At 43.8% G+C, this 12,738-nt stretch overlaps 1 pseudogene; it reads right to left on the bottom strand.

Moving 5' to 3' along the window:
* The window catches only part of LOC115165376 (receptor-type tyrosine-protein phosphatase U-like), a 282,163-nt pseudogene that overhangs the window by 23,413 nt on the left and 246,012 nt on the right, over nucleotides 1-12,738 (bottom strand).

The following is a 12,738-nucleotide window of genomic DNA, read 5'->3' as shown; positions in this document are numbered from 1 at the left end:
GGGCTATGTACAGGTGCAGTGATCTGTGAGCTGCTCTGACAGCTGGTGATTAAAGTTAGTGAGGGAGATATGGGTCTCCAGCTTCAGTGATTTTTGCAATTCGTTCCAGTCATTGGCAGCAGAGAACTGGAAGGAAAAGCGGCCAAACGAGGAATTGGCTTTGGTGGTAACCAGTGAAATATACCTGCTGGAGCATGCTACGGGTGGGTGCTACTATGGTGACCAGTGAGCTGAGATAAGGTGGGGCTTTACCTAGCAAAGTCTTATAGATGACCTGGAGCCAGTGGGTTTGGTGACGAATATGAAGCGAGGGCCAGCCAACGAGAGCATACAGGTCGCAATGCTGGGTACTATATGGGGCTTTCGTGACAAAACGGATGGCACTGTGATAGACTGCATCCAATTTGTTGAGTAGAGTGTTGGAGGCTATTTTGTAAATTACATTGCGGAAGTCGAGGATCGGTAGGATGGTCAGTTTTACGAGGGTGTGTTTGGCAGCATGAGTGAAGGATGCTTTGTTGCGAAATAGGAAGCCGATTCTAGATTTAATTTTGGATTGGAGATGCTTGATGTGAGTCTGGAAGGAGAGTTTACAGTCTAACCAGACACCTAGGTATTTGTAGTTGTCCACATATTCTAAGTCAGAACCATCCATAGTAGTGATGCTGGACGGGCGGGCAGGTGAGGGCAGCGATCGGTTGAAGATTATGCATTTAGTTGTACTTGCATTTAAGAGCATTTAAGAGAGTTGGAGGCCACGGAAGGAGAGTTGTATGGCATTGAAGCTCATCTGGAGGTTAGTAAACACAGTGTCCAAAGTAGGGCCAGAAGTATTAGAATGGTGTCGTCTGCGTAGAGGTGGATCAGAGAATCACCAGCAGCAAGAGCGACATCATTGATGTCTACAGAGAAAAGAGTCGGCCCGAGAATTGAACCCTGTAGCACCCCCATAGAGACTGCCAGAGGTCCGGACAACAGGCCCTCCAATTTGACACACTGAACTCTGTCTGAGAAGTAGTTGGTGAACCAGGCAAGGCAGTAATTTGGGAACCCAAGGCTGTTGAGTCTGCCGATAAGAATGTGGTGATTGACAGAGTCGAAAGTCTTGGCCAGGTCGATGAAAACAGCTGCACAGTATTGTCTCTTATCGATGGCGGTTATGATATCGTTTAGGACCTTGAGCGTGGCTGAGGTACACCCATGACCAGCTCAGAAACCAGATTGCATAGCGGAGAAGGTACGGTGGGATTCGAAATGGTCGGTGATCTGTTTGTTACCTTGGCTTTTGAAGACCTTAGAAAGGCAGGGTAGGATAGATATAGGTCTGTAGCAGTTTGGGTCTAGAGTATTTCACACTTTGAAGAGGGGGATGACCGCGGCAGCTTTCTAGTCTTTGGGGATCTCAGACGATACAAAAGAGAGGTTGAACAGGCCAGTAATAGGGCTTACAATAGGGCTTACAACAATTTCGGCAGATAATTTTAGAAAGAGAGGGTTCAAATTTCTGTTTGAAAAAGCTAGCCTTTGCTTTACTAACTGCCTGTGTATATTGGTTCTAACTTCCTTGAAAAGTTGCATATCGCGGGGGGTATTTGATGCTAATGCCATATGCCACGGGTTGTTTTTGTGCTGGTCATGGGCAGTCAGGTCTGGAGTGAACCACGGGCTGTATCTGTTCCTGGTTCTACATTTTTTGAATGGGGCATGCTTATTTCAGATTGTGAGGTAAACCCTTTTAAAGAATAACCAGGCTTCTTCTACTGACGGAATGAGGTCAATATCCTTCCAGGATACCTGGGCCAGGTCGATTAGAAAGGCCTGCTCGCTGAAGTTTTTTAGGGAGCATTTGACAGTGATTAGGGGTGGTCGTTTGACCGCAGACCCATTGCGGACGCAAAAAATGAGGCAGTGATCACTGAGATCCTGGTTGAAGACAGCAGAGGTGTATTTGGAGGGCAGGTTGGTTAGGATGATACCTGTGTTTACGGATTTGGGGTTGTACCTGGGGTAGGTTCATTGATAACTTGTGTGAGATTGAGGGCATCAAGCTTAGATTGTAGGATGGCCGGAGTGTTAACCTCTCTAGGGTAGGGGGCAGTATTTGCATGGCCGGATAAAAAACGTACCCGATTTAATCTGGTTATTACTACTGCCCAGAAACTAGAATATGCATATAATTATTGGCTTTGGATAGAAAACACCCTAAATTTCTAAAACTGTTTGAATGGTGTCTGTGAGTATAACAGAACTCATATGGCAGGCAAAAACCTGAGAAGATTCCTTACAGGAAGTGGCCTGTCTGACCATTTCTTGGGCTTCTACACTCTCTTTATTGAAAACTGAGGATCTCTGCTGTAACGTGACACTTCCTACGGCTCCCATAGGCTCTCAGAAGGCGGCAAACCGGTGAATGATGTCTTTGCAGGCCCTGGCTGAAAAACACTAGCGCATTTGGATAGTGGTCGATCAGAGAACAATGAGACTGAGGCGTGTGCACGAGGCGACACCATGTTTCTATTTTTTCGTCTTTGAACTAAAACAGGGTTTCCCAGTTGGAATATTATCGTTTTTTACAAGAAAAATGGCATAAAAATTGATTTTAAACAGCGGTTGACATGCTTCTAAGTACGGTAATGGAATATTTAGAAATTCTTTGCCCCGAAACGCGTCGGGCGCGTCACCCTTCGTCACCCTTCGGATAGTGTCTTGAACACACGAACAAAACAGAGGATATTTGAACATAACTATGGATTATTTTGAACCAAACCAACATTTGTTATTGAAGTAGAAGTCCTGGGAGTGCATTCTGACGAAGACATTTTTCTAATAGTAAATCGGAGTTTGGTGAGGGCCAAACTTGGTGGGTGTCTAAATAGCTAGCCATGATGGCTGGGCTACCTACTCAGAATATCTCAAAATGTGCTTTTGCCGAAAAGCTATTTTAAAATCGGACATAGCGATTGCATAAAGGAGTTCTGTATCTATAATTCTTAAAATAATTGTTATGTTTTTTGTGAACGTTTATCGTGAGTAATTTAGTAAATTCACCGGAAGTTTGCGGTGGGTATGCTAGTTCTGAACGTCACATGCTAATGTAAAAGCTGGTTTTTGATATAAATATGAACTTCATTGAACAAAACATGCATGTATTGTATAACATAATGTCCTAGGATTGTCATCTGATGAAGATCAAAGGTTAGTGCTGCATTTAGCTGTGGTTTGGGTTTATGTGACATTATATGCTAGCTTGAAAAATGGGTGTCTGATTATTTCTGTCTGGGTACTCTGCTGACATAATCTAATGTTTTGCTTTCGTTGTAAAGCCTTTTTGAAATCGGACATTGTGGTTAGATTAACGAGAGTCTTGTCTTTAAAATGGTGTAAAATAGTCATATGTTTGAGAAATTGAAGTAATAGCATTTCTAAGGTATTTGAATAACGCGCCACGGGATTCCACTGGCTGTTGAGTAGGTGGGACGATTTCGTCCCACATACCCTAGAGAGGTTAAGCATGTCCCAGTTTAGGTCACCTAACAGCTCTGAAGATAGATTGGGGGCAATCAATTCACATATGTTGTCCAGGGCACAGCTGGGGGCAGAAGGTGGTCTATAGCAAGTGGCAACGGTGAGAGACTTGTTCCTGGAAAGGTGGATTTTGAAAAGTAGAAGCTCAAATTGTTTGGGCACAGACCTGATGCTCCAGATACTCAACTAACCTAAAGAAGGCCAGTTGTATTGCTTCTTTAAAACTTGTTGTTGACAGCGGGCAGTATTCAGAAATTCAGATGAATAACATGCCCAAATTAAACTGCCTGTTACTCGGGCCCAGAAGGTAGGATATGCATGTTATTAGTAGATTTGAATAGAAAACACTCTGAAGTTTCTAAAACCATTTGAATGATGTCTGCGAGTATAACAGAACTCATATGGCAGGCAAAAACCTGAGAAAAAAATCCAACTAGGAAGTGGCTTGTAGTTTTTCCTATCTAATCCCTATTCAAACTAGAGTGTCTGTGGGGTCATTTTGCACTTCCTAAGGCTTCCACTAGATGTCAACAGTCTTTAGAACCTTGTTTAATGCTTCTACTGTTACTGGGCAGAGAATAGCAACTTACTCAAGCCTGGGACCAACGAGTTGTTTACTGCGCAGGCACGCAGGCACGCCCTTCCTTCTTTTTCCTCTGTAATGAATACGCTATTGTCCGGTTGAAATATTATCGAAGATTTATGTTAAAAAGACCCTAAGGATGGATTGTAAACATCGTTTGACATGTTTCTACAAACGGTAATGGAACTATTTGACTTTTCGTCTCTGGTTTTGCGCTCGCGCATTATGCCTTTGGATTAGTGATCTGAACCCGCGAACAAAACGGAGGTATTTGGGCATAAATATGGAGTTTATCGAACAAAACGAACATTTCTTGTGGAAGTGGGAGTCCTGAGAGTGCATTCCGACAAAGATCAGCAAAGGTAAGTGAAGATTTATAATACTTATTCTGAGTTTAGTTGACTCCAGAACTTGGCGGGTAACTGTATAATTTGCTTTGATGGCTGAGCTCTGTACTCAGAATATTGAAAAATGTGCTTTCGCCGTAAAGCTATTTAGCGTCCCACATGTCCCAGAGAGGTTAACTTCTTTGGGATAGGGGGCGGTATTTTGACGTCCGGATGAAAAGCATGCCCAAAGTAAACTACCTGCTACTCAAGCCCAGAAGCTAGGATATGCATATAATTGGTAGATTTGGATAGAAACACTCTAAAGTTTCTAAAACTGTTAAAATAATGTCTGTGAGTATAACAAAACTGAAATGGCAGACGAAACCCTGAGGACAAACCATCCCCCCCCCCAAAAAAATGTCATCCTACCACTGATTTCAATTGCTGGCACTTTTATAATAGGGCGAAATTGTGCCCGATTGCAGTTCCTAGGGCTTCCACTAGATGTCAGCAGTCTTTAGAAAGAGTTTCAGGCTGGTTTTTGGAAAAACTAGCCAGAAATTGTAGTTTTTCTAGGTGGCTCCCATTTTGGCTCTAGTGTTTCCAAGCATGTGAATGAGAGCGCGTTCAATGGTATTTTTCTCCGGTAAAGACAATAACGATTCTCCGTCTTAAATTGTATTGTTTATTTGTGTATTAGGGTACCTAAGGTTTGATTATAAACATTGATTGACTTGTTTGGATAAGTTTATTGGTAACGTTTGGGATTCATGTTGTATGCATTTTAAAGGAGGGACACCGAGTGGATTATTGACTGAAGCGCGCTAGTTAAACTGAGTTTTTATGGATGTAAAGAAGGACTTTATCGAACAAAAGGACCATTTGTAATGTAACTAGGACCTTTTGGAGTGCCAACAGAAGAAGATCTTCAAAGGTAAGGTGTACATTATATCGCTATTTCTGACTTTCGTGTCGCAACTCCCTGGTTGAAAATGATTTGTTATGCATTTGTCTGCTGGGTGCTGTCCTCAGATAATCGCATGGTTTGCTTTCGCCGTAAAGCCTTTTTGAAATCTGACACGGCGGCTGGATTAACAACAAGTTAAGCTTTATTTTTATGTATTGCACTTGTGATTTCATGAAAGTTTAATATTTATAGTAATTTAATTTGAATTTGGAGCTCTGCAATTCCACCGGAAGTTTTCGAAATGTGATGCTAGCATCCCACAAATCCGCAAGAAGTTAACAAACTATAGTTTTGGCAAGTCGATTAGGACATCTGTTTATGCATGCCCATACCCTAACCCCACCACCTCCATGAGGCACACGTTGTCTGCCATCTTCCAAGTAGAGTTGAAACCAGGACTCATCTGGGAAGAGCTCACTTCTCCAGCGTGCCAGTGGCCATCGAAGGTGAGCATTTGCCCACTGAAGTCGGTTACAACGCCAAACTGCAGTCAGGTCAAGACCCTGGTGAGGACGAAGAACACGCAGATGAGCTTCCCTGAGAAGGTTCCTGACCATTTGTGCAGAAATTCTTTGGTTGTGCAAACCCAGTTTCATCCGGGTGGCTGGTCTCAGACAATCCCGCAAGTGAAGAAGCAGGATGTGGAGGACCTGGGCTGGCATGGTTACACATGCTCTGAGGTTGTGAGGCCAGTTGGACCTACTGCCAAATTCTCTAAAACGAAGTTGGAGGCGGCTAACAGTAGAGAAATTAACATTCAATTCTCTGGCAACAGCTCTGGTGGATATTCCTGCAGTCAGCATGCCAATTGCACACTCCCTCAAAACTTGAGACATCTGTGGCATTGTGTTGTATGACAAAACTGCACATTTTAGAGTGGCCTTTTATTGTCCCCAGCACATGGTGCACCTATGTAATGATCATGCTGTTTAATCAGACTCTTGATATGTCACACCTCACTAATAGGGATGTAAACAAATTTGTGCACAACATTTGAGAGAAATAAGCTATTTGTGCGTATGGAAAAAGGTTTTGCCATATTTTATTTCAGCTCATTTCAACATTCGACCAGCACTAAGGAAATCAGTCAATTGAAATAAATAAATTAGGCCATAATCTATGGATTTTTGTCACACCCCTCCAGGTGTCGCCCATCTTCCATATTATCTCCAGTGTATTTATACCTGTGCTCTCTGTCTGTTGCCAGTTCATTTTGTTTCATCAAGCCTACTATTGTTTTTCCCCATGCTCCTGTCTTTCTCTAGTTCTCCTGGTTTTGACCATTCTGCCTGCCCTGACCCTGAGCCTGCCTGCCGTTCTGTACCTTGTTACACAACCCTTGAATACTGACCTCTGCCTGCCCTGACCCTGCCTGCCGTTCTGTACCTTTTGGACTCTGCTCTGGATTGCTGATCTCTGCCTGCCCTTGACCTGTTGTTTGCCTGCCTCCCCTGTTTTGTAATAAACTTTTGTTACTTTGAAACTGTCTGCATCTGGGTCTTCTCCTGAGCCTTGACAGTACGAAACTGGCCATGATGGACCCAGCAGACTCGGACCAGCTCCCCAACGCTGTCTCCTCCCAAAGAGCCACCATTGGAAGGCACAAGGAGTTGCTTCATGGTCTTACGGAAGGGTTCCAGACCTTGGCCGAACGCCATGACCACGAGTTGAACACATTGCTGGAGCAACTCCGCGGGTTGTATGTCAGGCAGTTTACCACGATGGTAACCTCCCAGCCCCTCAGTCACCCAGCTGTTAGCAGCGTGGCCTCCCCGGCCACCCCGGTTTCCCGAGAACCCCGCTTACCTACCCCGGAATGCTTCGCTGGAGATTCGGGAACCTGTCGGGCATTTCTCGCGCAGTGTTCTCTTGTCATCAAGCTGCAGCCCTCCTCCTTCCCCTCCAACCGCTCGAAGATAGCGTACCTCATCACGCTGATGTCCGGGAGGGATCTAGCCTGGGCTATGGCAGTGTGGGAACAACAGTCCACCGTATGCATCAGTCTGGAGGAGTTTGTGGCGGAGGTGAAGAAGGTTTTCGATTCTCTATTGTCCGGGAGACAGGCCTGCCCGGAAGTTACTCCAGCTTCGACAAGACTATACGGTGGATTTCGGCACATTGGCAGCTGAGAGTGCCTGGAACCCGGAATTGCTGTTAGACACGTTCCTGCACGGATTATCAGAGGAAATGAAGGACGAGCTAGCAGCCCAGGAACTACCGACGGATCTCAACTCACTCATTGCCTGCTCTAAAACAGCCATAAAAAAGCCAGACTACAGTTTGCAACTGTACATGGGGACAAAGATCGTAGTTTGAGAAAAAGTGTCCTCTGGTCTGATGAAAAAAAAAATAGAACTGTTTGGCCATAATGACCATCATTATGTTTAGAGGAAAATGGGGATGCTTGCAAGCCGAAGAACACCATCCCAGCCATGAAGCACGGGGGTGGCAGCATCATGTTGTTGGAGTGCTTTGCTGCAGGAGGGACTGGTGCACTTCACCAAATAGATGGCATCATTAGGAACGAAAATGATGTGCATATATTGAAGCAAAATATCAAGACATCAGTCAGGAAGTTGAAGCTTGGTCGCAAATGGGTCTTCCAAATGGACAATGACCCCAAGCATACTTCAAAAGTATGTAAACTTCCAACTTCAACTGTATATGTATATTGCTTTTTTATGGCGGTTTTGGAGCAGTGGCTTCTTCCTTGCTAAGAGGCCTTTCATGTTATGTCGATATAGGACTCGTTTTACTGTGGATATAGATATCTTTGTACCTGTTTCCAAAAGCATCTTCACAAGGTCATTTGCTGTTGTTCTGGAATTGATTTGCACTTTTCGCACCAAAGTATGTTCATTTCTAGGAGACAGAACACATTTCCTTCCTGAGCGGTATGACAGCTGCATGGTCTCATGGTGTTTATACTTGCGTACTATTGTTTGTACAGATGAACGTGGTACCTTCGTTTGGCGTTTGGAAATTGGATGAACCAGACTTGTGGAGGTCTACAATGTTTTTTCTGAGGTCTTGGCTGATTTCTTTTGATTTTCCCATGATGTCAAGCAAAGAGGCACTGAGTTTGAAAGTAGGCCTTGAAATACATCCACAGGTACACCTCCAATTGACTCAAATTACATAAATTAGCCTATCAGAAGCTTCTAAAGCCATGACATCATTTTCTGGAATTTTCCAAGCTATTTAAAGGCACAGTCAGCTTAGTGTATGTAAACTTCTGACCCACTGGAATTGTGATACAGTGAATTTTAAGTGAAATAATAAATAAACAATTGTTGGAATAATTACTTGTGTCATGCACAAAGTAGATGTCCTAACCGACTTGCCAAAACTATAGTTTGTTAACAAGAAATTTGTGGTTGAAAAACGGGTTTTAAAGACTCCAACCTAAGTGTATGTAAACTTCCGACTTCAACTGTATTTTTACCTCAGGTTCTTCCACTGAGGTAAAAATATCTATTTTACATGGAAGACCTGGCCAAATGATCCTACATATCAATATTTTCATGTAAAAGAATATAACACACATTTGTGATTGACAATATTGCTTACCAGTGCATTCGTCCCAAGAGGGCTGGCATGTCCATGATGACTTACATCCCATCAACGTTTCATGCCTCCCTTTAGTTTTGTCCTTCTTTTTGGTGCAGTCCCAGCCATCAAAGAAGCTCTGTGAAGGGGTAGGGAAGTACATGTTAATGATACTATCACCAATACCACCCTTCCCCTATCGAGTCAAACATATTTACAATGCGTCTCTTCTAAACCATTATATCTGCAGTTGTCTGTTGTGTTTGAGTGACGTAAGGGGGAAATAGTATAATTGGAGCAATATCTTTCAAGTAGTGAGCCAATGCATACATCATGACGGTGTAGTGCTATTCAAAGACCATTAGAGCTGAAAGGGAGCTCAAAAGCATCATATGACAAGTAGCTACCTGTTCACATTAACTGATCATGCAGAACATGTGGAAGAGCCTTAGCTTCATGTTCACACACAGAGAGAGCACTCTAGTGAATTCCATACGTCCTGCCTAGTCATGGTCCCATGCAGAACTCTGTTCCAACACACTCCTGTCCTCTCATCAACATGCCCCACTATCGCCATCCCATGACAGTCCTGACTCCAGGGCAACCCCAGCAGCAGGATCCAGCTCTCTTATGCTCTCATCAGCCAAACTACTCCTTCTTCCTAGTGTGTGGGGCCAAGTTCCCCCCCACACACACCCCTGTGGTTGTTCAGCCACCAGGGGGGGACTGTGGGCGAATCCAAGCCTGCATGCTGAGCAGGGGAATACAACCCTGCTGCTCCCCACAGAGAGAGTAACCACCCAAACCCTGCCTGGGATTACACCACTGTTCCCCAATATAGACTTGGAGAGTGAGGCCCATTGATCGGGGTGGAGGGTGGAGGGTGCAGGGAGGGAGGGAGGGAGGGGTTAATTGGTTCTGAGGATCACACAAAAAATGAAGAGTAAAACTCGGATGAAAGACAAGACGAGACACAGTAAAGAACAGTCTGAGCCATTACATAACTGTGTTATGAATAATTTTGCTGCAGTGTTTACAAATTATCGCTGTCTTTTTTCTCCCCCAGTGCAATATTACTGTGTCAACCATCCCACCGGTTTTGACTATTTTCCTTTTTCCTAATCATGGAGAAGTATCCCACAGGGGAGAAAAAATTTTCAGGGCTGTGTGCCTTCCAAAATGTGGCCCGACACAGACAGACAGCCATGGAAATCAGCCTTTACAGAGGTACTGGAATAATAAGTGGGTTTTGTTCTGCCTTCTCCCTAAACAAAACATTTCCCTCTCTACCTATGGTAAAGTACAGACTCAGTTCCATAGTCTGAATGTCGAGAGATATTCAATTATTTTACCTTTATTTAACTAGGCAAGTCAGTTAAGAACAAATTCTTATTTACAATGATGGCCTACCCAGGCTAAACCCTCCCCTAACCCGGACGATGCTGGGCCAATTGTGCACCGCCCTATGGGACTCCTGATCACGGCTGGTTGTGATACAGCCCGGCATCAAACCAGGGTTTGCGCCACTCGGGAGCCCTCGGGAGATAATGGAACCGAGGGAGACTCTCCTTAACACACACTCCCTGATGCATAAAGAAGTTTTGAACAGAGCCTATAAGTCCCCCAAGGCTTCTCTCCTTAATTGTAGGCGATGATTTCACAAAATGTCCCCCTCATTGTGCCGTGCACCACTTAAGAACACTTTCAACTTGGTGACATCCTATACAAGCCCAAAAACCTCTGTTGAGAATTCTCCTCCAACCAGAGTACTAACTAAGGATCTTCTTTTTTCAGTGTGGTACTGGAGGTCAGCCACCGAGCCCCCGATGCTGAGACAATTGACGGTCACTGGGCTGGGGAACAAATGGCCTCCTGGTCTGGAGAACCCCTGGGGATTGGGGGGCTTTATTAGCTACAGCCACTCTGACAAATTTGAGCTTCAGATAATGATGATTTATTAATTGTCTCACAGTGAACTTGGTCCAAGAAGTGTTTTTTAACCCTGATAATACATTTTTGCAATCTGTAAGAACTGGGATGTGAGTGATAACTTCACACAATCTACTTAATGCATAATTTCCTGTCTACAATTTTGACTTCTAAATTATGACTTATTCTACATTTTAAACCCCTAAATAGTGTATGATGACATGACTACAAACTTGTATTTTCTCACACCTTCCCCAGCAATACACCCTTATACCACCCAAACACACATCAGCCACAACCATGCCTCTGTACCTATACTTCCTACCTCGTACTCCTGTTTGAAGCCGTACCCCTCTGCAGTTTTCATCTGGTTGATGTGCTGGAGAAGGTCGGCCACGCGCACAGCAGGGTGGACTTGACCGGTGTGGTAGGGTGAGCCCTTACGCCCACACTGGCGTCGCGGCGAACCCCCCAGAAGACTACTGGACTCGTTCACTGAGCTACACTGCTCACCTGTGAGAGAAGGACAAAGGAAGGGGGCACCATTAGGCATAGAGTTATACACAAAAGGTGGTATCTGAAATTGAGTAATTTGTTTGCAACTTGATTTTTCATATGAAACTCCTGTTGATGTCAATGCCAGTCAATATTCCATAGGCTCAGTGGTGACCCGTCATTCAGGGTTTTGAGCCCCACATTTTTAGGTACATTTTTTGGGGGGTACATTTTTTTCCTGTTTTGCTTGTTATTTTGGCATTAATACACGTCACATATCAGATTGCAAAGAATGTAAAACAAATGTCATTGAGTTAATAAAGCCGCAAATAAACATGGTCTCTTTTTTGCTTTCTTGAGTAAGGCAGCTCCAAATTGCAGGTGTTTCAGCCTAGCTCAGTGCTTTCTGTGGTGGTGGGGCAAGCCAGCAGAAAATACAGAGTGTTGCGCCTGATTGGCTCAGTTTTCTGTCATGATTGGCTAAGTTTTCTATCACTCATGGGGTAGCACGTCACCCCCAAGTCTGTTAGAGCTCGAACATTTTAGCGCCTTGGGTTACAAGTGCCCATCCAAGAAGGCTCAAGGTCATTGGCCACAGATAGAATGACATGACATATCTACAGTACCTTTGATTGGACTGATACTTTCAACATTTTTCATACTTTCAAAATCTTAGCTAGCAAGCTAGCAGTCGTCACCATGAATCAAGTCGACAATCTACTGGCAAATCCTTTTCAATCCTTTGCATATAAAGAGAACTCAGAGATAAAATGTATTGGTGCTCATCGGCCATTGGACATAAACATTACACAACAAGTCTGAAATCGCAAATTCAACAATGAGTGGTTTGGAAGGAAGCAGTGGCTAACTGCAAGCATCTCAGAGCAATCACTATTTCGCGTCCCCTGCCTGTTTTTCAGTGGAGAGGGTGTGTGGTCCAAGTCTGGGTTTAAGGATTTAAAACATCTGTCTGAAAGGGTTTCAAAACATGAGAATTGTGCATAACATATACAGTAGACAACGCTGTTAATTAAACTCAGATTGCTGGGGAAATCAAACGTTGTGGCTCAACTACACACCACAGAGATGAACTTCACAACCAACAAAAGGAGGAGAATAGGTACGTGCTTGTCAGAATTATAGCATGCATTAAATTGTGTAGTCTACTGTTCGGACTTGGTAGTGCACATGTAGCCTATAGCCTGTTTTAGAGAAATGTAATGATTGAATATTGTAAGAGCTTTCATTGTCTGCTTATGTACCCACGTTATTTATTATATGGTTCTGACTTGATGTACAAGGAGAATACTGTAAGAAAGGCCCATGTTTATGTCGCTCTGTAAATTAAAAGAATTCTGAAC

Source organism: Salmo trutta, chromosome 3 (assembly GCF_901001165.1).
Source record: "Salmo trutta chromosome 3, fSalTru1.1, whole genome shotgun sequence".
Lineage (NCBI taxonomy): Eukaryota > Metazoa > Chordata > Actinopteri > Salmoniformes > Salmonidae > Salmo > Salmo trutta.
Note: the sequence above shows the minus strand (reverse complement) of the source record. Positions and strands in the feature narration are given on the sequence as shown.